General features: G+C 55.6%; 1 protein-coding gene and 1 long non-coding RNA gene across 6 annotated transcripts in view; one reads left to right on the plus strand and one right to left on the minus strand.

Moving 5' to 3' along the window:
- The window catches only part of MCF2L (MCF.2 cell line derived transforming sequence like), a 130488-nt gene that overhangs the window by 95492 nt on the left and 11161 nt on the right, over positions 1-23835 (minus strand). The window lies entirely within an intron of this gene.
- Positions 7619-11544, plus strand: LOC103006870 (uncharacterized). The gene is made up of 3 exons (XR_452400.2): positions 7619-8042; positions 9262-9358; positions 10502-11544. It is a non-coding gene; the product is annotated as an uncharacterized LOC103006870 (long non-coding RNA).

Consider the following 23835-nt stretch of genomic DNA (forward strand, 5'->3'; position numbering starts at 1 on the left):
GCTAAGCTCACCGTGGTGCTCCCTTGATGTACCATGTATCCCACTGTCACCGCGCACCTTAAACTCGACAGTGTGTATAGGGGCATCCACCCAAAAGGCGGTAGGGGTCCCATGGCCCAGGTTTGGTGCAGAGGCTCCAGGGGAGGGTGGCCATCACCGGGATCGGCTGGAAGTGGCGCCACAGGGGTGGCGGTGGTGCGCCCGGCCAACCCCACACGCTGGTCTCCAGGAGACAGCCCGCGAGTCAGCCCGCACGTGCACTGCATGCATCTCCCCGCCCTGCCCCGCCCTGGGTCCAGGGAGACACTGGGGGAGGGAGAGTGGAGAGCAGCGCCCCATCCATCCCAAACCTGCGCCCAGGTGGGGCGGACGGGGTGGAGAGGGAGAGATGGAGGCCGAGGTTTTACATCAGGACTGAGCCTTGGAAACTGAGCTGAGCTAACTGAATGACAACAATTAATAAACTTCTGGACTCAGAATAAAAAGTCACCGGGACGCCCTCTGTAGGTAACAGAGGGGCTGGCCTGGGCATGGCCACACCTGCTGGATCCCGGCCCAGCTGGGGAACCTGCAGACGGCATCCTGTCTCACGAGGCTCAGGTTAACCAGACACCTCCACAGACCGAGGCCCTGCTTCTCCAGCTTTGCCCTTTCACAGCCTTGACAGGCTCTGCAGTGCCACTCCTGAGCTCAGCAAGGAGCCCAGTGCCCTGTGCATCCTAAGAGGAAATGCGAAATCCAGAGTGCTTCCCTACTGGCACAGTATTACTTACCTGGGAGCAAGGCAGGGTGTCCCTTCCACAATTTACTGGGGATGGTTTAAGGGAAACTTCACAAAGATCCCCCAGCGGGCCATAAGTGACTCCGACCGATCGGGACAAGGACCCTGGGACGCAGGACTGACTGTCCAGAAAGATCCTAACTGGGAAATGAAAAGCCTCTGGTCTAAGTGATGCTCTCAGGCTGCGAGTAAGCAGGTGGGGACCCCCTGTGGAGCCCTCCTCAGAGAGGGCTGCGCCCCTAACTCAGCCCCTGTTCTGCTGGGGCCGCAGGTCCCCCTGCAGCCACACAGGGCAGGGCCTGGGGGGAGGGCAGTGCCCGTCTGGGACCCACCCCCACTCCCCCCCGCTTGCAGGGACCCACAGCACCGGCATCGCCGGGTCCTGCGCTTACTGTAAGGATGTCGCCAGGCTGGGGTTCAGCCCCGCCGCCTCCCAGCTGGGCACCTTGGACAGATCTTTGGGGCATCGGGCCTGTGCATCTCCTCGTGGGCCTGAGCAGCCTCCAAGTCAGAGCGGTTTCGACTTTCTGGGAAGAACGTTTTGTTCAGATGTAAAGCAGTAAGTAACTGCAAGGACCCACTTGGCACTTTCCTGCCGCGCCTGAGTCGGTGTGGAGGCTATAGCAGAGCAGCATGGGCTCGCGGCTCATAAACAACAGAAATTTAGTTCCCACGGTTCTGGAGGCTGGACGTCCAGGACCAAGACGCCAGTGTGGTCTGGTCTGGGGAGGACCCCCTTTCTAGGGCCTCCTTGCCGTGTCCTCACACGTGAGAAGGGGTGAGGGACTCTCTCGGGTCCCTTCTATAGGAGCCCTAATCCCATGGGGCCCCACCCTCAGGCCCTAATCACCCCAAAGCCCCCCACCTCCTAACACCATCACCTTGGGAGTTACGATGTCAACATATGAATTTGCGGGGGGGGGGACACAGCCCGACCACAGCATTCTGCCCCTGGCCCCCCCAAATCTACACCCTCACACGCAGAATGTGTTTGCTCTGGCGTCAACTCAGAAAAGTCCCAAGCCTCTCCTGAATGACGTGGCTGAGACGGGTCACCGAGGCCAGGTCCCCTCCGGCCAGGAGCCCGTCAGACGGGACAGGCGACCGCTTCCGAGGGACAAACAGCCCCGTCTCAAAGGGGAGAAAGGGAAGAACGGAGGGTAACGGGCCCCGAGCCCGTCCAGATCCTAAGGCCCCGGGGGGGCTGTCTTCCAAGATGGGGCGGGGGGGGGGGTCGGTGCAGGCCCCGGGGGCCGCCCTCACGCAGCCTTCCCAGCTCGGAGCCCTGCAGAGAAGACGCTGTCACGACAACACTAAGGTTTACCCCCCGACCCTCCGGAGGGCCGGCCACCTGGGCCCACGGCACAGCTAGGCCCATACCACGCCCGGGCCCGCGCAGGAGCGAGGTGCCCCGATGCCAGGCAGCAGCGGCCCCCCGGCCCTTGCGCTCAGCTGTGACAGCAGCCCGGTGGTCTCCGGGGCCCCTCCTGCGATGCCCTGGACAGCAGGTCCTGGCTTCGTCTGGTCACAGTCACGGCCACGCTCCAGCCCTCCTGAGCGCTTTGCTTTGTTCCCTAGGACGTCAGCCTGTAACGAGGCGTCACGTCACGCGGACGGCCGTCCGGGGAGGGGGAGGAAAGGAGCCGTAGCTGCCGTGACAGGCGTGTTGCTACAGAGTCACCGAAGTGCCCCGGCTGCCTGGTGTGAGGACAGTAGGACCCGCCCACCTGGGAGCCGACAAGATCCCCAGATGTTACACGAATGCCCAGAAGACGTGACAGCTCAGCAGACAAGCCTGATACTTGAGGAAACCTACGCCGGGTGTCCGGCTTTGATGGACGTCCGCCCGCGGTCAGGCCAGTGAAGCAGTGTGAGGTTTCAGGCTCAGCGCGCCTGGCTTCCGGGGGCCCTGGTCGGAACACGGCTGACGCAGCCTCGCCTGGGGCCGCCTCGTGCATCCCAACGGCACCGGACGCCCCCCGAGGAGAGCGCGCGGGCGGCGAGGCGGGTCGCAGGCTACCCGAGGACAGTCGCGGCCCGGGTCGCTCGGGCCCAGCGCACGTCGGCAGGAGCTCTGACTCTAAAGGGGCGTCACAAACGGGCGAGGTGCTCTGTTAGCGCACACCGACCTCGCTTATAAGCGAAACGAGCTTTCGGAGTGAGAACCGCGTGTCTGTGTCCCTTCTCCAGACCCTGACCCTCCTGCTTCGCTCTATAAACACGGCCCGTCGCCCAGAACGAGCGCTGGCGGGAAACACAAGAGTTTTAAGAGGCAAAATGCTTAAAGCGAACTCGCACTTTGACGTCTACCGTTCTCCTCACGTCGTGTGAACCTCAGTTCAGGTTCTCAGGACAGAGCGTCAGGTCCGAGCAGCGACTCGGGATGCCCCGGGTTAGGGTCGGGCGCAGCGCCAGCCCCACGACCTCGCACCTGTGTTGGGCTCTTTCGGTTCCTTGGGAATCACGCCTCCTGGGAAGCAGGAACGGTAACTCGGTGCACAGGGGCATCTGGACTTTCTTCCCTCGTTTCAGATACTTTCCAAGAAACCGAAGGAGACTAGAGAAGAGCACGCAGTTGGCCCTGAGGGATCTGGCATCGCTCCCTCTGGGACTCAGTTCAACACTTACACCCGGTCCTAGCAGCTGGAGTTGATTTTAGTCTCCGAGCGCCTGGGGATCTTCTGCGCGCGCGTTTAAGAGGCCCCCGTGTTCGGGGTCGTGCACGTGGCATCCCCACCGTGAGCCCCAACCCTGGCCTCTGGGGAGACATCCCCACGGAAGGCCAAATGCTGACAATGCGCTTTTCGGGGTGGAAACGCCCCTCTGGGAGACTCTGCCTAGCGGCGCAGCTCGGAGTTTGGGTTCCAGAGTCAGCAACCTGGGCTCACATCCCGGCCTGGCCACCTAACTTACTGGGTGGGTGACCTCGAAGAAGTTTCTTAGTCACGCTCTGCCTCAGTTTCCCCATCTGTGAATGGGGACCACAAAATACCTACAGCACTGGGTTGTTTTGAGGATTAAGTACGTGGAAACGGTTAGAAGAGTGCCTGGCACGTGGTACACATTCGATAAATATTAGCAGTGCTGTAACATTCAGAGAATCAAGCAGGAAAGCTGGAATGGACCACTGGCCTTGTCCCCGTGGTTCAGGGCGACCGGGGGGACCCCACGCTCGCCTACCCGAGCCCTGAGGCCCAGCACGGACGCGAGGCTGCACTCCTGCTCGGCGGCGGGTCCACTTGTCCAGCACGGACTTGAGCCGCCCCCTCTGTGGCCCAGGTCGCGGTCACGTCTTCTTCGTTTGCCCGACTCCTGAGGTCTGATGACGCGGGGCCCCCAGCCTGGCCCTGGCCCAGCGGCCCCTCAGGGCACAGCGGGTGTGACACGGCGTAGCTCCGAGTATCCCAGGGCTGTTTTCTCCTTACAGGGCAAGCCAGCAAATATGAGCACCTTATGTTTGCAAAGCCACGCACCCAACCCTACAACGAGCACACAGAACCCAGAAACCCAGGGCCCGGTCCTCCTGAGGCCCAGCCGCCTCATCAAACCGGAGGTCCGGGGCCTTGGCCGTAGGGGATGCCGCGGGGAGGGGCTCAGCCCACAGGGGACGGTTGTTCAGAGGGGCCCAGCCTCCAGGTGGCCCCTGTGGCTGCCGGACTAGGTCAGGGGAATCATGAGGTTCAATAAAGAGAGCGTGAAAAATTAAAGCGGCTCCACTAACACGTGTTGTTCTTTTATTTCACTATTGCCGTTTTTGAGCAGCTTTACTGAGGACAGTTGAGATACGAAGAGCCACACCGTTACCGTGTACAGGGCGATGAGTCTGGACCTGCGAGGGCACCGAGAGCCCCTCCACAGTCAAGGGAACAGAGGGCACCCTCACCCCGAGCTGCCTGCACCGCCTTCGCTGCGGCCAGAACGCTTAACGTGAGACCTGCCTCCTGACGCGGTTTCAGGTGCACAGCAACACAGCACCGAGCTCTCGGCCAGGGCGCTGTGCCGTCAGCAGCTCCAGGGCACCCTCGCCTCCGTAACGGAGACTCCACGCCTGCTGAGCCTCCCCTGCAGCCCCTGCAGCCCCTGCGGCCCCCGTCCCGCCTGCTCCTCCGGGTCTGACTACTAAGACCTCACAGCCCTCGCAGCTGTGGACCTCGCAGCCTTTGCCCCTCTCTGCCCGCTCATGTCAGCCGGCGTAATGTCCTCCAGGTCAGTCCCCGTTGTGACAAGCGACAGGGTTTCCTTCTTTCGGGCTGGACATCTTAGCCAGGCGTTGAGAGCACACCACCAGCGTGAGGAAGGGGGCGGTGCCAGGTGTCCCCTCCCCCAGGAGGTGCGGGCTGGAGCAGGGAGGGGGGACACCGAGGGCAGCAAGGCAGCCCACAGGGACCTGAGCCGGGTGGGGCAGAGGTGGGAGATTTCATTCTTTTGCCACCACTGTGTTTGAGGCCTGGGAAGGCAGGTGTCACAGGAAAGTGAAATACGACCCTGGCTCTGGGCACTTACAATCTCATCGGGTGATAAGACAAGTTTGGGAGAAGTTCCAGGAATAGCAAACTTAACTCACGACTTCACAGCCGCTGAGAAAGGCCAGGAGGGTGGCCGAAGGAGACTGTCAAATACAGTCCCGTCCAGAGAGCATCAGAACGCTGGACGCAGACACAGTCTTCCGGCCGGGCGGCCCCTCCCCAGTCCTGCCTTTGCCTGGTCCCCCTCCTGGGAGCAGATCCCAGATTCGCACTGGGAGGCCGTGGACGGGAGGCCAGGGAACAGGGGTCATGGCAGTCCCTGGGGGCCGGGACACCCGCAGGGGCTCTCCCACCCTTGTCTCTGCCATTTGTGCCCCTGCACAGGTGAACCCTGTGACACAGAGATCACGGCTTCCGTCTTAGGCTCCCAACCACGGCCCCTTGGACGGTTGGCGGCTCCGTGTGTGCCCGCTAGTGTCCACCTTTGTCTGCTGGACTCTGGAGGAGCTGGACACCCACGTCAGACCTCTCTCGGATTAGTGTCAGGTGGCCAGCCCTTCACCACATCCTACAGAGATCAGGGCTGGAAACGTTCCTTCCACCAAAAACGCACGGAATAAGCACTGATGCCGAAATAGGGCCCCTGGCAAAGGGCAGCATCCTCTTCTCCCCGCAGGGAGCAGGGCCCCTTTCAGCTCCCTGGGGGTGGGTTGCGCCCCAGCACCAGCCCACAGGACAGACTCGCGCAAAGTAGCCCCTCACACCCAAGGTACCTCGGACCTTCTGAGTACCAACTGCTCTCCATAAAAACAGTATCTCCTCCCCAAACGTGCGGGTGTGTAACTGTCGCCTGCCGCCTTAATTATCCGCCCGCCCCCCGCCGGGCTCTCCCTGGCAGTGGATTTGACGTCTGGGTGGAAAGGAAACTGCTAACAATAGGGGTCACCGATGGCGATGATAACGGGTCCTCTCGGGGCGCCCGGGCTGACGCACGTCTCTGTGCTGTTTACACTCCTGCCCCGGGGACTTTGGTCCAAAACAGTAAACATGGGAGGACATGCCAATCTGTAATTAGGAAGTTGGTTTATTACTTTCTTTAGAAAACTAGTAGTAACAACTTTAAATTTGATTTTATGGTACATTTTCAGATTCTCCCCACCCAACAATCCACAAAATACCAGAAGGTCCAGAGGAGGGCGTCACAGGCACTCAGGCTCTGCAGAGGCTCGGGGGCTGGTACGTGGGCCGTGGGCCTCCTGTCTCTCCCCAGGGACGGTGGTCAGTGGGAAAGATGACGCAGGGGCGCCTTGGCGCTGAGACCTCCAGGAAGGAACCGGGAAGCCGGGCATGTGTGTGAAGCGCACACAGTGACACTGGCGGTGCCCGCAGGGCAGTAGGGGAGGGCAGGGGGGAGGGCAGTGGGGGGCAGGGGGAGGGCAGTGGGGGGAGGGCACGGGGGAGGCAGTGGGAGGGCGGGGGGAGCGGAGGGGGGAGGGCAGGGGGCAGGATGAGGGCAGTGGGGGAGGGCGGGGGAAAGGGTCGGGGGGCAGTGGGGGGCAGGGGAAAGGGTAGGGGGCAGGGGGGAGGGCAGGAGGGGGAGGGCAGGAGGGAGGCAGTGGGAGGGCCGGGGGAGCGGAGGGGGGAGGGCAGGGGGGGTGCTCTGAGCTCCCTTGCAGCCCCCACTGAGGCTGCAGCAGCAGCAGGAAGCAACCACACTCCCCTTGGAATCGGGCCGCTGCCTCCATCGCCTTTGCCTACCACTGAATATTTAAACATACCTGATTTAATTTCAGAAATGTCATTTATTCAAGCGTTAACTTAGAGGCCGTATTTTCCAAGGCTCAACACCAAGGTCACTGAAATTGAATTTAACCTACCTTAACATCTATTTTAACTTGTAGATCTGGACCTATAACTCTGTAGCAAATATTTATTTTAAGCCAGTCAAGGTCACAGCTATCTAAAAGGAAAGCTCTTTTCCCCCTCCTTCCCACTGCAAGTAAGATTCTACGTCTTGGCAAAACCCTTCCTACCCAGCACATATGTGTGGACTTGTTGGCAGTGAGTGAATAGGGCTGTGGATTATTAACTTCCTTTTTTTAAGGACAATTGTAGATTCACATGCAGTTATAAGGAATAATCCAGAGAGATCCCTTTTCCCCCCAATGGTTACAGCGTGCAAAAGTACAGTAAGATGTCACAGCATGGATACTGACACTGGCACAGCCCTCACCCTGGGCTCCCCATCACCACACTGTCCCCTTTTAGAGACACCCGCCTCCCTCCCACCCCCTCCTGAACCCTGGCGACCGCTAGTTTTTTCTCCATTTCCATAGTGCTGTCATTTCAAGAATGTTCTCTAAATGGAATCACTCAGCCTGACTCTCTGGAGGTTCATCCAGGTGGTTTTGTGAACCTGTCGTTTGTCCTTGTTCTTGCTGAGTAGTTAGCCTTCCACGGAGTAGAGGGACCACAGCTTTTTCTAGCCATTCACCCATCGAAGGACACTAGGGTTCTTTCCAGTTTGGGGCTACTATGAATACAACTAATGGAAACATTCGTGTGCATGAATTTATGTGAATATGTTTTCCTTTCTCTGGGATAAATGCCCAGGAGTGCAATTTGCTGGGTTGGATGACAGCTGCATGTTTTGTTTTAAAAGAAACTGGCAAACTGTTTCCAGATGGCTGTACCATTTTACATTCATCCCCACCATCAACGCAGAGATCCAGCTTCTCGGCACCCTCACCAGCATTTGGTTCGGCCACTGTTCTTCACTTTAGCTCCTCTGACAGGTGTGTAACTGTAGCTCGTAGCTATTTTGCATTGCCCTAATCACCTTTCTGGTGTTCCTTTGTCATCAATACCTCTTCATCTCTGTTTTCCATTTTCTAACTGGATTGTTTGCTTTTATACCGGTGAGCTTTGAGACTCCTTAGTCCTTTATTTGTGGTTTGCAAATATTTTCTCCTATCTGTAGCTTCTCTTTGTTCGCCTAGCAGGGTCCTTTGGAGAGCATACGTTTTTCATTTTGATAAAGTCTAATTTACCCGTTTTTTCTTTTATCATGTTTTTGGCATCAAGTCTATGAACTCTTTGTCTATTCCTAGGTCCTGAATATCATCTACTATATTTTTTTCTGACGTTTTATAGTTTTACACTTTATGTTTAAATCTGTGACCCATTTCGAGTGAATTTTTGTATAAGGTGTGAAACTTAAGTCATGGTTTTTTGTTCGTTTTTGTTTTGCCTCTGATGTCCGACTGCTCCAGACCATTTGTTGAAAGGCTGTTTTTCCCCCACTGAGCTGATTTTACACCTTTGTCAAAAATCAGTTGGTCCGTCTGTGTGGGGTTACTTCTGAGTTCTGTATACCGCTCCACTGTCTGTCCCTCTGCCAGCTCCTACCCGTCCCGATTACTGTGGCAAAATAATGCCTTGCTATCACTTAGACTGGTTCCTCCTACTTTATTCTTTTTCAAGATATTTTAGGTATTCTACCTCTTTGACTTTCCACACAAATTTTATGATAATCTTGTCTATATCTACAAAAAATTTTTGTTGGGATTTTGATAGGAATTTTGTTAATCAGTTTGGAAAGAATTGAGGTCTTTACTATATTAAGACATCCGATCCACACACACAGTATGTCTCTCCATTTATTTAGGTATTTGAGTTCCTTCATCAGCATTTTCTAGTTTTCAAGCCGTGTACATGTTTTGTTGGAGTTGCACCTAAGTATTTAATTGTCTGGAGTAACTGTAAATGGTATTGTATTTTTAATTTTGGTGTCCATGTGTTCATTGCTATACGGAGAAATACAATTGATTTTTCAATGTTTATCTTGTATCCTGCAGCCTTGCTAAACTCACTTATTAGTTCTAGGGCATTTCTGTAGAGTCCTTGAGATTTTATAGTTAGATAATCGTGTCATCTGTAAATAGAGACTGTTTAATTCTTCCTTGCCAATCTCCATGCCTTTTATTTCCTTTTCCTGACTCACTGCACCAGCAGGAACTTCCAATACAATGTTGAGAAAATTGTTCCCAGCTGTACGGGGAAAGCATGCAGTCCTCACCACGAAGTGTAATGTCAGCTGTAGGAGTTTTTTGTAAGTACTCTGATAAGTTAAGAAGCTCCCCTGTATTCCTATGTTTCTGAAAGGGTGTTGAACTTTGTGAAATACTTTTTCTGCATTGATTGAAATGACCATGTGATTTTTCTTTAGTTCATTAATATGGTGGATTACACTGATTAATTTTCAAATATTGATCCGGCCTTGCATTCCTGGATTAAACCCAAGTTGGCCATAGTGAATAATTCTTGTTATATATTGCTTCATTCTATTTGCTAATATTTTGTTATGGATTTTGTGTCTGTATTCACGAGGGTTACTGGTCCATAGTTTTCTTTCTCGTTTTTGTCTGGTTTGGGCATCATTGTAACACTAGCCCCATAAGATGAATAGAAAGAGGGTGTGCAGAGTTGGTGTTCTTTAAAGCTTTGTAGAATTCTTGAGTGAAACCATCTTGATCTGAAGATTTCTTTTTTGAGAGTTTTAAAATTATGAACTCAATGTCTGTAATAGCTTCAGACTATTCAAATTATCTGTTTCCTATCAAGTGAACTGTGGTAGTCTGTGCTTTTCAAGAAATTTTTGTTTGTCTTCAACTTTCAGAAGTTTAACTATATGTCTTGGTGTGGTTCGGGGGGATTTATTCTAACTGGGGTTCTACTAACTTCTTAAATATTTGGGTTTGTGTGTTTTGCCAAATTGGGCCATTTTCAGCCTTTATTTAGGTACTTTTCAGCCCCGCCTCTGTCTTCTCTCCTGTGACTCCAATGACGGGAAGGTCAGATCTTCTGTTAGAATCCCCTCTGGTCCCCAGGGCTCTGTTCTTTTTTTTTTTTTCCTTCAGTTTATTTTCTTTGTGTTGTTCAGGTTGGGTGATTTCTGTTGCTTCATCTTCAAGTTTATAGATTCTTTCTGCCGTCCTCTCCCTTTTGTTGTTGAGCCCACTGATGGGGATTTTTTTGCTTCAATTACAGTACTTATGAAATTTATGAAATTTCCATTTTCTTCTCTCTATCTTCTATTTCTCTGCTGAGATTTCTTATTTTTCCCTTTTAAAGCATATCTGTAATCGCTCAGTGAAGCATTCTGTGGTGGCTGCTTTGACCTCTTTGTCGGACGGTCTCGCCATCTCTCCCATCTCTGCGTTGACACCTCTTGTCTTTTTTCATTCATTTTGAGGTTTTCCTGGTTCCTGATACGACAGCTAGTTTTCGAAGGACACGTGGACATTTTTGCATTGTTACGAAACTCTGGATTTGTTGAAAATCTGCTGTTCCGGCTGACTTCCTCCGGGTGCTCCAACAGGGAGGGAAGTAAGGGCACCGCCTCTTTACTGCCAGGCAGGGCTAGAGGGCAGGTTCCCCAACGGTGACACCCGAGACTCTCGACATCTGGGGCAGAGGGTGAGAGGTCGGGGGGCTCCCTGTCTCTGCTGAGGGGGTCTCCACTGACGCCTCCCGGCCGGGGGGTCTGGGGCTCCTTGCTCTGCTCCCTGAGAGTCCCCACTGTCACTGTGGTGGTGGGGGGACCTCGCTCGTCCCCCCGGTGGTGGTGGAAGTCCTGGGTCCACTAAGCCTCCTCTGAGTCCCAGGGCAGGGGGACGTCCAGGCTCCCCACGTGGTCTCCCCACGTGGCCTCCCCACGTGGCCTCCACTGACCTCAGGTGTCAGCGCTGGCATGGGACTCATTACCACCGAATGAGGCAGGGGGGCCTCATGCAGCCTCTCAGGGTGGGAGCCTAGGTTCCCGCCGTCCTTGGGGCCTGGCGGGTAGAGGGGCACAGTTTTCCCGTGACGTCAGGCTGGGGCGGAGCAGGTATCGTCCAGAAATGGCCGTCCTTCCTCTCCTGGTCCTTTGGTGGAGAGAGCAGGCTTCGGTCAGGGCTTTCTGGGGTTTATGCCCAGTGGCGCTTCCGGTTGCCGGTTCCTCCAGCGCCCAGCCTGGACCACTGTGTCCTTCTCGGGCCCTGGGATCCCGGCTGCTCTCCTCCTTCTCAGAATCTTCTCACTTTCTTCACATGTAAAGTTCAGGGGCCCGTGTTTACCAAGAGGAAGGATGAGGGGAAAGTCCGTCTGCTCCGTCTTCTGTGCGGTGGTCTTTCACGGGTTAAATTTTAAAGTGACATCAGAGCACAAGCATCTCTTCTGACCCAGCGAGCTCTGGATACACACCTCCCTCGGGCTCTGGGTGAATTCATTCAGAAAAACTCCTGAGACAACAAAGGGGGCTGCCTCTCAGTTTCCCACGTAAGAGGAGGCCCTGGCCTGGGGGCGGGGCGCTGACCTTGAGGAGGGCCCTGACCTGGGGGCGGGGCGCTGACCTTGAGGGCGCCTCCAGCCCATTTTCACAGCAAAATCCGAGGAGGGTTGGGGCAGACACAGCCCTCTTCCTCGGAGCGGCTGGAATAAAGCTGTGACCTGCCATTCTTGTCTGCTTCTGGCCTGTTGGGTAGAACACGTGCATTCACATAGGTTTAAAGTTTAGTGGTTTGTCGGCTCACAAGGTATCTAGCTAGTAATTATGCTTCTGCGGGTCACAGCTGCATCTATTTTGTTTATTTTGAGATTAGAGTTACTGTCGTTTTTATGGCAAAGGGAAGAAAAATGATCTTTAGGGGTATCTGCTGAAGGATGTTGGCTAGCTTTAGTTAGAGTAATTTCACTGGGTAGCAAATGTGCCTACTTACATTCTGACGTTTCAAATGAAAAGCTGACAAAGCGAAAAGGTGATTAAATTTTAGCATCCGTCATGGAAAGCTCTGGAATTTCAACAAATACAAATGGAAAAGTGTTAGCATTTCAAAGAGAAATCCCCTCAAAACATGATGCCCCGAAGAGAGAAGCCTGGCCCCCGGGTAAGCTCAGGTGTTCTGCAGGAAATAACCGCAGTTTCCTACCTGGCTGGAACCACCTGGAAGCCACAGGAGGAGTCCTGGGTTTAAAAAATTAAAAACATGGTTAATATCCGTGTCAACGAACCACGGTCTCACTGATTCACCCGCCTGTGCTTCATTTCTGTAAGTCTAAGAAGGACGCTGGTACCAACCCAATCATCTATCTTAACCACCTCAGGTACTGGGTGTATAAACGTGCCAGACACGCTCCATCACCACCCGTGCACGCAGGACGAGACCGCATCGCACGTACAGACGAGGCTTTGACTCTGCCCACATGGGCTCTACCTGCTCAGCCGGGTGGGCGCATGGCCCACGGTCAAGAAGACGGTGCAGGAGGTGAGGGTGCAAACCCATCACCGCAGCTTCAGACACACCTCGTGGGAAAAGGTCCCAACGACAGTGAGGTGGAATCACCCTCTTTGCGACAAGCACTTAGAAGTGAGACTTCAACTTTGAAGGCAGTTTGAGGTTTTGCAGAACAAGGACGAGAAAGTGCATGGAGCCCCCACGCACCCCCCCCCCACTGGTGCGGTACCCGCGCTATGACTGATGAACCAGTGTTGCTATGTCCCGCGTTATGGCTGATGAACCAGTGTTGCTATGTTCTCTGTTATGAACTAAATCTGCGGTTCACATCAGAGCTCGCTCTTTGCGTTGGGCAGTTTCTGAGTTTGGACAGATGCATGATGTCACGTACCCACCATTATGGTATCGTGCAAGATGGTTTCACTGCCCTAAAATCCCCCTCTCTCTGCCTGCCCTGTGGTCACCCCAGGTTGCTCTGGGGCGTCCCCGTGATGTGGTCCTTCCCACAGGACACAAGCTGGAGGCATGGTGACCTACCCTCATGTCCCGCTTACTCACCCCTCCACCCCCCAATACCCTGGTCCCCCCACCCCCATGGTGCCCACAGGACCTTCCTCCCTCTCCCCAGGCCCTGCTGCAGCCTGAGAAGCAAAAAACACGTGGTTTGGAGCGCTGGACCCGTCAGGAAGGCACGTTCCCCAAGACAAACTCTGCTCTGAGACGCTCCACTCAGGGTGTCACGGGCCCAGGTGCACCCAGCCCCGGGGACCACGCCCATTCACCGCGGCAGGAAACCCGCCCCAGTGCCCTCTGGGTCCTCAGGGGTCAGCGCATTAGTGAGGTGGCACTTCCCACAGGGAGGCTCCTGCCCCGGGCACGGTTTTGGTTGTCAGCATGGGTGGGTGGAGGCCGGACCTGCCGCGCGCCCCACTGTGCACGGAAGGGCCCCCCGGCCACGAGCAACTCGCCCGCACACCCGCCGTACCAGGTGGGAGCCCCAGAGTGAGAGCCGGGGACACAGGAGGGCCCCGGGCCTTGTACCCAGAAAACGCAGAGCCCTCCACAACTCACAGTAAGAAGACAAACGCCCCTAATGACAATGACCTGCATTCACCGTTCTCTGAAGAAGGTAAAAGACGGCCTTCAGACTCATGGAAAGGTGCTTACCATCGTCCGTGATCAGGGAAAAGCGCATCAGGTCCCAGGAGGCACCACCTCCCTCCCAGCGGGCGGCCGAAAGAGAGCCGATGCACAGTGACACAGCTGGTGGGGATGGGGGGGGGACAGCCGCTGAGGGAGACGTGAGCAGCAGCTCCCTCCCAGGTCCAGCCCAAGAGAAAGGAAAGCCGGGCCACACGGACGCTAGCGCATCAGTGCTCACAGCAGCCAAGACGTGGAAAGAACCCCAGAGTCCACCGACTGACGGACATGAAGTGAGGTCCATCCACGCGGGGCGGGGCACGATCCAGCCGCGGAAAGGAAGGAAGCGCTGACACGCTACAACACGTATGACCCCTGAGAACATGCTAAGGGAAAGAAGCCAGACACGAAAGGCCGCGTACTGAGACATCCCGAACAGGCAAAACCACAGAGGCAGAAGGCAGGTTAGCAGCTGCCGGGGGCTGCAGGGGGCTGGGGAGTCAGTGCTGGTGTGTGGGGGTTTCTTTGGGGCCAGGGGATGGTCTAAAATTAGACATTGGTGGCTGCCCAGCTCTGTGAACACTAAAAGCCACCAAATTATACATTTTAAAAGGGTGCAATTTTATGGTACGGGCACACCTTGTTTTATTGTGCTTCGCAGATATTGCATTTTTTACAAATTGAAGGTTTGTGGCAACCCTGGGTTGTCAGAGGATAACTGCCATTTTTTAGCAATAAAGTATTTTAAAATTAAGGTATGTAGGTTTTTTTTTTTAGACATAATGCTGTTGCACACTTAACAGACTGCACTGTAGCGTAAACATAGCTTTTACATGTACCAGGAGACCAAGAAATTCATGTGACTCGCTTCATCGAGGTACTTGCTTTACTCTGGTTGGCCTGGAACCGAACCCACAATATCCCTGAGCTCTGTGTGTATGCGAATTATGCCTAAATAAGCTGTTATGAAAATTGAAGTGAATGGCGGACCGGACAATCTACATTCACACACACCAGCCCTTCCTGGACGCTGTCGAGCTTCTCACAAGTCATTTCCTTCTACTTTCCCTGCAACAATCCAGAGGCTGGCGGAGAAACTCAGAGAACGCCGAGCTCGCCCAGGCGCCGCCCCAGCTGGAAGGGTGACCTGCCTGTAAACTCACCTGTGTGCCTCCTGGGCTGGTACACAAGCCTGTGGCTCAAGGCCTCCTGGGACCCCTCGGCTTCTCCAAGGAGCAGGCCTGACTTCCCTGCTCATCCAAACTGTACTCGCCTAAAGCGTCCCCACCATTCTGTCACAGCCTTAGGACACATTTCACCCCTAAACATGGAAGGAAAGGTGGTCCAGCCTTGGCCGGCCCAGCAGTGCCACCTGCTGGCACGAGGGGGTCTAGCGGGGCCAGGCCGGCCCACCAGGGGGCAGGGGAATTGGAATTCTCAGGGTGTCCATGCCGGGGACACACTGTGTCAACAACTGTCGATGCCCTGCACCCCTGGGACATTCCTGTCAGTAAAATTTGGGTACATGTATCTGAGCCCAGAAACACTGTATTTTACACAAAACCAGACAGCATTTTTGCAGTTTCCATGTTCAGATACTAGCACACAGGTTTCAAAGTCAAAGTCAGTGTTTAACGGAACCCGGACCCTCCAGGATGCCAGGATCTCCGCCCGCGGCTGACCACGGGTGCCCGCGAGACGCTGCATCCCTGTGTTCACATGTTGGCAACTTCCACGTGCCAGGCGGCGGGGAGTCAGCGTGACCAAGGACACTCCTGTCCGCAGACACACAGGAAAATGAGCTATGACAGCCTTTGCAAGGGTGTCAAAATAAGCCAGTTACAAGTGGCTTATTGTAAAAAACACAATAGCTTCAAGATTTACATGAAAAAGCGGCGAGATGTTTCTAAGGACTTAAAATACTTACTGTGAAAAAATGAGAAATGAAATCTTTGTTTGAGGGGCCCGGCGGAGCCGGGAGTTACCTGCGGGTGACCGGTAAGGATAGCCTCTGCAGTGGGGAAGTGGCCTTGTGGTTCTAACTGACCCCCCAGCCCCAGCCGGCAGCTCGCCCAGCGGCCTCCAGGCCGGGCTCAGGACCGGGGGTCTCTGGACGCGGAGCCCCCAACCTAGCAGCGCCATCCGCCCTGGAGGGCAAAGTTGTGTTGGAGTTTCATCTCTTGTCAGAGCAGGGGTGGGGGGAGAGAGGGCGGCGATTTTGCCCCTAACCCGGGTACTGGCCAGCGTCGGGAGGCATCTCTGGTCGTCACGATGCGGGGTGCTGCCCACACCCCACAAGGCACAGGACGGACCACGGCAGGATGGCCGGCCCCGAATCCCAGTGCCGCTGAGGCTGCGAAAGCCCTGTGGACCCAGCGGATCTGTTCCTGCCCCTCCCACCTGGTTCCCAGGTGCGGCCCTCAAACGACAAGGACGTGATTTGGCCTTACTTTCCTCAGAGTGTAAAACAAATTCTTTATCTGCTGTTCAATGAAGTTCACAGATGTGTCTGGAAATTGAAACTCAAAGGTGACATTTTTCTTTCTTCCACGTGCTTGATTTTTCTTCCTTGAAAGCTGCGGCCGCTGACATTTTGTGCCGTTTCTGTGCTGTCCCTCCTCCTGTCCTGTGCACGAGGGGCCTGGGGCAGCCTCCCCAGCCCCCAATGCGGCCGCCACCCTCCAGGGAGACCCCCGCCACGGTCCTCGCACACCTGCCTCTGCGGTGCTCCGGAGAACAAGTCAGTATGTGCAACACGTGGCCCAGCTGTTGGATAAGCCACACAAAACGTGGACATTTCATACTAAACAGTGGACACGAGGATGGGCTGAGGTCAGGAATGTGGTCAAGTTTCAAAGTGCCTGTTCTGGTTTCAAACTAAACAAAGGCCCCTTTCCTCCAAGTCACCGAGCTTCCGTTCCTGGATCTGCCGTCACGGCCCCGCAGCAGGTAAGAGGCTCCTGGGTTTACAAACGCACAGTCACCGCCTTCACCTCCCGAAGATTATCCAGCAGGGTGTCAGGCAAACACTTACATTCCTCCCAAACAAAGAAGAAGTCCACCACCTGGTACTTTTCCTCTGTGTTCTCTTTATTTGACTCCGTTAGGTAATTTTTAACTGGAGTTTTAAAGAATTCACTTTAGAGAAACAGTAACCTCGAGGTGTAACCATCGTCCTGCACGAGGACTTAGTATTTACAGTCCGTACTTTGTAGAAAGACATCTAAGAAATAATCTCCCAGAGCAGCTGAATCACAAATGTTTTCCAGCAAAACGTTTCAGATTGTTTTCAGATTAAGGAAAATCTTTTCTGACAAAGTGTCCACGAATTTTCTGCCACCAGCAAATAAATCACACACCGTCTTATTGATTCCTTCACTTCGACCCCCAAAACATATTCTTCCAAATAACCAGCACTAAATCAGAGGCTTTCACCAAAAGCTTGGTAACTGCATTAAATAGCAGATGACCAGCAGGAAAACTATGAGTGTCCTGGGGCCAATGTAACAGAGTTCCACGGACTGAGCGGCTTAAACAACAGGGATCTGTTCTCTCAGAGTCTCCAGGCAGGAGTCCAAGGTCAAGGTGCCGGCAGACTGGCTCCTTCTGCGGCCACGAGGGAGGGTCTGTCCCGGGCTCTCTCCCAGCTCCTGCTGGTCCCTGGCATCCTTGCCTGCTAGAAGCATCACCCTGATCCTGCCTTCATCTTCACGTGGCTTCTCCCTTTGTGCGTCTCTTCTCCCTGGGTGTGTCTAAATTTCCCATTTTTAGGAGGACACCAGTCACGTTGGATCAGGACCACCCCATTCTAGTAAGGCCTCATCTTACCTAGTTACATCTGCAACAACCCTTTTCCCAAATAAGGTCACATTTTGAGGTGCTGGGGGTCAGGACTCTGACACATGAACTTGGGGGGCACACGAGGCATCCCCTTGCTGAACTTAGACCTTGTGATGTGATCCTGTCATATCTTCCAAAGTGTCTATTTGTTGGGAAACACAAACCCTAACACTAACGTGTCCAGGGCCAGGAAACTGGTCCCACTTTCAAAAGGCCCATCAACACCTCGGAACTGAGAATTCGGGGAGCGGCCCAGGGCCCTCGGGAAGGTCGGCCTGTTCATAACAGGGGTGGTGTTTAGAAGTCTCTGGGGGGCCAGCGCTGGGGATGCCAGGGCAACCGGGTCCCAGCAGCGTGAGACGGTCCGTGTGTCTCAGCACCAGCCCCCGGGACCCCTCCCACACATGACATTCCTGCACCCAGAGGGTCACTGGTCGGGGACTGAGAACACACGTCCTGTTCACGCCATCCTCAAAAATAAAGACAGGAGAAGAGGTCCTTCAACACCACACTTCAAACAGGCAAACATTCCTGCCTAATTGTTAACTGTTAATAACAACAGGGAGGAAGCCACTAACAAAGCCCGGGGGTCCCTCGGCCCTTGTGTACCGACCCCCTCCCTCCCCAGGCCACTCGCGTCGGCACGTCACCCACCCTTTACTGACCACACATCTGTCACGTCTGTGTGCTTCCTGAGACCCCTGACGCCCTCAGTGGTTTGTTTCATTTGCATGCACTGAGGTTCACGCTTTGTGCTGTAAAGGTCTCTGGGTGTTGACAGATACGTGATGTCCTGCATCTACCACCACAACCGTGCAGAATGGTTTCACTCGCCCTAAGATCCTCTCTGCTCACTTCCTCTCAGCCCTGAACAGAATCATCGGCTGGATGGACCACAATTTGTTTATCCGTCACCTGCCGAAGGGCACCCCGGCTGCACCCACGTCTTGGCTGCTCTGAGTAAAGCTGCCGTAAACATCCACGTGCAGGTTTGGTGTGGACGTAAGTTTTCAGCTCGTCTGGGTAAATACACAGGAGAGCGGTCGCTGGATCACGTGGTAAGAATTTTGGAAGAAACTGTCCAGCATCTTCAAAGCGGCCGCCGCACCCCGCACCCCTCACGTCACTCACCCCGACGGGCTCCGCTGGTTCTGAATCACGCGGCAACGTCCAGCAGAAAGGACGTCAGGAAACGGGGCCCCTGAGCAAAGGGGGCTCCACAGGACGAATCCGACAGGGCACAGACCCGCTGCCTGGGCCGCGGCAGGGCCTCCCCGTCCACCTTGCAGGCGCCGAGCAGGTGCCGGCGGCCCAGGCGGGCGGTGAGCGCAGGCCAGAGGCCCGTCCCCACAGATGCGTCCCCTGAGCGGTACGTGCGGCCCCGGGGGGCCAAGATGGACGCTGCCTGCTTCCTAGGCTCCTCGGGGGCCGGAGAGTTAACCTGGGACGAGTCTCAGATCAGCTCCCACCCTTTCCTGCAGCGATTCCGCTAACCGCCCAGGAGCAGGCTTTTCCTGCTGCCCTGTGTCCCCCTCCCGACGCCCCCTGGAGTCAGTGCCCTCGGGGGGACGGGGAGGGCCGCCGCGACTCCGGAGCTCACCCCTCGGCTCGCGCGGGGCCTGGCCGCCGTCCGTGGCAAAGGTTAAGCCCACAGGGGGACGCACAGCAAACCCGACGGCGAACGGCCCACGGCCACGGCCAGCCCGGCCTCCACTGGCACCTGAGTCCAGGGGCCGGGCGAGTCCTTCCAGGCGCTGGCGGCCCGGAGTCAGTCTCGCAAAGGCCAGTTAGCCTCTCTGACTCTGTGTCCCCGGCACCGACCTCAGACGGCACCCTGGAGCCAGGAGCTGTCGGGGACACCCCCGGGGTGGGGTGTCACTCGGGGCAGCAGCCCTCCTCTTCCCGAGGGCGACTCTCGTGCACCCCCCCTCGGGGCAGGGTCATGAAGCTTCCAGGCTCATTCCAACACCGGCCCCATCCCTGTGCCACAGCCACGCCCGCGTGACCTGCGGCTGCTGGTCCCACACACACGCGAGCAACGGGCAGACTGGGCCGTCCCCCGTGCCTGCTGCTGAGGCTGAAAATGCACTCGGGGCAGAGTTGTCGTGGCTTTTTTTTAGGGAGGAAAAATGCACCAGATTTATCTGAAAAAGCAAAAACCGTTCCTCTGCATTCAGGTCTGGTAACTGTGGGCCCGGCTGGACGGAAAGAAGCCCGCTCTCCGCCGGTCCCCAGGGATGCGATCCGGCAGAGAACCAGCCCGGACTCTGATGACCCACGGTCGTGGCCTCGAGTCGGGGGTCTCTGCCACGCAAGTCACGTTACAGGGGATTTTCCGCCCACAGGAGAAACTTCAGATGTGTACAGAAGCAGCGGCTCAGGGTAAGGACTGCGGGTGTCTGCGCCCGACCCGCCCTGCGCCTTCCTCATCCCAGGAAGGGGGCTGCACCGCCCCTGCCCCCGTGTGACCTAAGGAGACCAGACACACCATCTAAACACAAACCCGAGACAGTCGACAGCTGCGTGGCCACGATGCGGTTAACAGTTCTCAGTTTAAATATCGTTTCTGTTTTCTGAGCCCACTGGGTTTGTTAGAATTGGGATCCGCAAGGTCCAGCTCACACACTGGATTGGCTGTTACTTCCCGGCGGCTCTTCGGACCTGCAGGTTCTCCTCCAATTCTTTCTTCTCTGCAACGTTTTCGTGGCTCACGTAAGGCTTCCCACAGTCTGGGGTCTGCCAGTTACTCGCCTTCGGCGGCCTTTAGCAAGATCCCCGTTCCCAGTATTTCCTAGAAACTGTCTTCAGGTCTAAGTGTCCTCAGATGTCAGCGCAGCTTTTTCTTTACCTACCTCACTGCGAGGGCACCTCTCCCCTCCCCGCCCCCCTGTGACCCTCCCGTCCTGTCTCCCAACACCTGCTTCGCGGTGAGCACCCAGCGGGCGGTAATCGCCGTTTCCACCCACTTCATCTGTCAGAGCAGATGAGCAGCCCAGGGCGCCGCGGCCCTCAGCCGGGGCGGGGGTGGGGGGCTCTTCTTTCCCTCCACCCACTGAATTCTGTCCCCCCTCAAAAGCCCAGACCAGCCAGGGCTGTGTCCCCCTGCCCCCCGGTGTGAAGCTGCTCCCCGGCTAACAGCTGTCTGTACTCAGGGCGTCCATCAGATCCCCGCCTGTCCCGGCACCTCTGTCTGCAGACACCTGTCCGGACTCTGCAGCCAGGCTGCTGGGTCCTGTTAACCGCACCCCAGGGATCCAGCTCCGCCCAAGAGACACATGTGCCCCTGCGTGTCCATAACTGACCCCACGTGCAGGAGGCACCGCCCACGCGCGGGCTGCACAGCTGCTCGCCGGGTCAAGTTTTCTTCCGTGTTTGTGCCAACACAAGAAAGAAAATGTACCTCCATCGGATGACCTCAGAACTGAGCCCTGAAGACCCAGATCCCTCTTCCCACTTCCCGATGCACAAATCCACGCTCTTCCCTCTGCAGGTGAGCGAGGCCACCTGGGTTTGTTGGCCACACCCCCCTTTCCCTTAAACGCCTAACTCTCCAGGTGTCATGATCGCCTTCCCGCTTCTAACCTCAGAAAACAGAAAAGGTCCCAGCTGCACAGGGGACAGGTCAAGAGAGGTGGCAAAACCCACGAGAGACGTCGGACACTAGGAGACATGGCGTTTCCTGAAGAGGCATCAAACTACCTGGTAGGACTGTTTATTTAAGAAGAGAAGGACAGGGCTTCCCTGGTGGCGCAGTGGTTGAGAATCTGCCTGCCAATGCAGGGGACACGGGTTCGAGCCCTGGTCTGGGAAGATCCCACATGCCGCGGAGCAGCTGGGCCCGTGAGCCACAAATGCTGAGCCTGCACGTCTGGAGCCTGTGCTCCGCAACAAGAGAGGCCGCGATAGTGAGAGGCCCGCGCACTGCGATGAAGAGTGGCCCCCGCTTGCCGCAACTAGAGAAAGCCCTCGCACAGAAACGAAGACTCAACACAGTCATAAATAAATAAATTAATAAATAAAAGAACGTGAATTTCTTTAAAAAAAAAAAAAAGAAGAGAAGGACAGTAAATGACTAAAGATGCATAATTCAGCCAAGCCTTGATATCTGAAGGAGGAGAAATTATACAGAGAAATCATACCAGTTGTTGGGTCCTTCAAAGCATGGAGAAATGGAATAGTGCATCTGGAACACATTTCACGGTCTACTTAGTTCAATAAATAAAAAGTTGCGCTTCAGAGTTGCAGACGGTACCAATGAAGTGAATGAGCGCTGTTTCGTGACTCTCCGTTTTCAGGGAGTAACTGAAAAAGTCGCCTGGCTAAATGTCCAGATCAGATTGTAAAGCAGCTAAAACAAGACCACAAATACAGTCCACAGGGAGAACAAACATATGATAAGCATTACCGTTAAGAACCTGTAATTTATATGCGTTCTATGTTTTCAAAGCATTTTCTTCCAAAGCAAAACCATGGTTCCAAACATTTTTGGTATGAAAATGGCATTTTATTCTATTTTACTTATTTCTGGCCGTGCTGCGCGGCTTGTGGGATCGAGTTCCCTATCCAGGGATGGAACCCGGGCCCTCGGCAGTGAGAGTGCAGCATCCTAACCACTGGACCGCCAGGGAATTCCCCCAAAATGGCGTTTTAATATAAAAATTGCAAACCCTTACCTGGTGGTCATCCTTTAGAATATACAATTGGGAAAATGAGTAAAGACTAAAAGTCCTGTTGTAGGATTTCATATATTTTAGATGAATCTGAATCAATCAAATCATCTCTACGCACATGGAGAGAGAATAAACGAGTGAACAGCACAGAGACGCTGAGTCCACGACGACAAGGGGCAGCCCAGAGACCCCAGAGGCGGTTCCAGGGGCTGCGGGGCAGGGAACTGACGGAGAAGCCGGAGGGTGGAGCAAGCAGTCAGCAAGGCCTGCAGGCGGAGACGCCGCGGAGGCAGCTAGAGGTGGGGCTCAAGGCGACCGGGCGTCCCGATGTGGATGGTTCCCACAGCCACAGGACTGCGAGGGCACCGGGGCTGGGTGCAGACGGCGGGCAGGCTCTCGGGCGGGAGACGCTACAGCACCTCTGAACTGATATGGGTCCAGAGAGAATGAAGACCCAGAGACGCAGGGGGGACGAGGGGGAGCTGGAGCGACGCTGGAGGGAGGAAGAGGGCACCAAGGCTCAGGCGGGGCTCAGGTGGGCACAGGTGTGGTCAGGTGGGGCTCAGGTGGGGCACAGGTGGGACACAGGGGGCACAGGGGGGCACAGGTGAGGTTCAGGTGGGACACAGAGGGGGCACAGGTGGGACACAGGTGAGGTTCAGGTGGGACACAGAGGGGGCACAGGTGGGACACAGGTGAGGTTCAGGTGGGACACAGAGGGGGCACAGGTGAGGTTCAGGTGGGACACAGAGGGGGCACGGGGGCACAGGTGAGGTTCAGGTGGGACACAGGTGGGACACAGGTAGGGCACAGGTGTGGTCAGGTGGGGCTCAGGTGGAGGGACAGGTCCAGGCAGCGACAGCCAGGAAGGCAGGCGTGTGGTGCAGGTGGAAGGGTGGCACCGGCGGGAAGGCGCTCCCGCGAGGGATTCAGTCCCGTGTGGGGTGGGCTCAGGGTTGCCCGCAGGAGAGGGTGAGGGTGGGGACGGGCACTGGGCTGGGGAGAGAGCGGGCCTGGACAGTCCGTGCAGACAGAGCAGCCTCCTGAGGGCTTCGGGCTCACCGAGGCTCACGGCTGAGAAGTGAGAATCAAACGATCCGCCTGCTGGTACACTCGGTTCAGCTGTGTTGAGACCCGGTTGGCACATGACGCCCATCCTCACTCACCCAAGTACGAGCGGGACTAGGCGGACGGATGGAGACACCAGGTTCTGGTTCTGCCCAGTGGGTGCCAGGAAACGAGGGCTGTGGGAACGGAGGTGCCCGCCGAGCGGGGGGGAGTGGGGGGGCAGGAAAGATCAATAGATTCATTCCATTAATGCCCCGAGACTGAATGAAAAATAAATGAATCAGGAAGGAGCTCAAAAGATTCCTAAAGGAGAAATAAAGCACGGGAAATAGAGACAGAAGCAGAAACAGATGGCCAGTAAAATTAATTAAACACGCTTAAATACAATGGTCTCGCATAGTCCCCTCCTTTGGGATGGGCTGCACAGAGCAGCCTGGTTCCAAAAGCACGGACCGCAAAGGGGTGGGGGGACCTGTGCCACAGGGAGCCTGACAGTCACACCTTGGCCAGCTGTGCCCACGGTGTGACCCAATGGAGCGGGTTGGGAGGTGGGAGCATGGGGGGGGGCTGCCTAGCCCCGCTTTCCGGGGCTC

Source organism: Balaenoptera acutorostrata, chromosome 18, assembly GCF_949987535.1.
Source record: "Balaenoptera acutorostrata chromosome 18, mBalAcu1.1, whole genome shotgun sequence".
Classification (NCBI taxonomy): Eukaryota; Metazoa; Chordata; class Mammalia; order Artiodactyla; family Balaenopteridae; genus Balaenoptera; species Balaenoptera acutorostrata.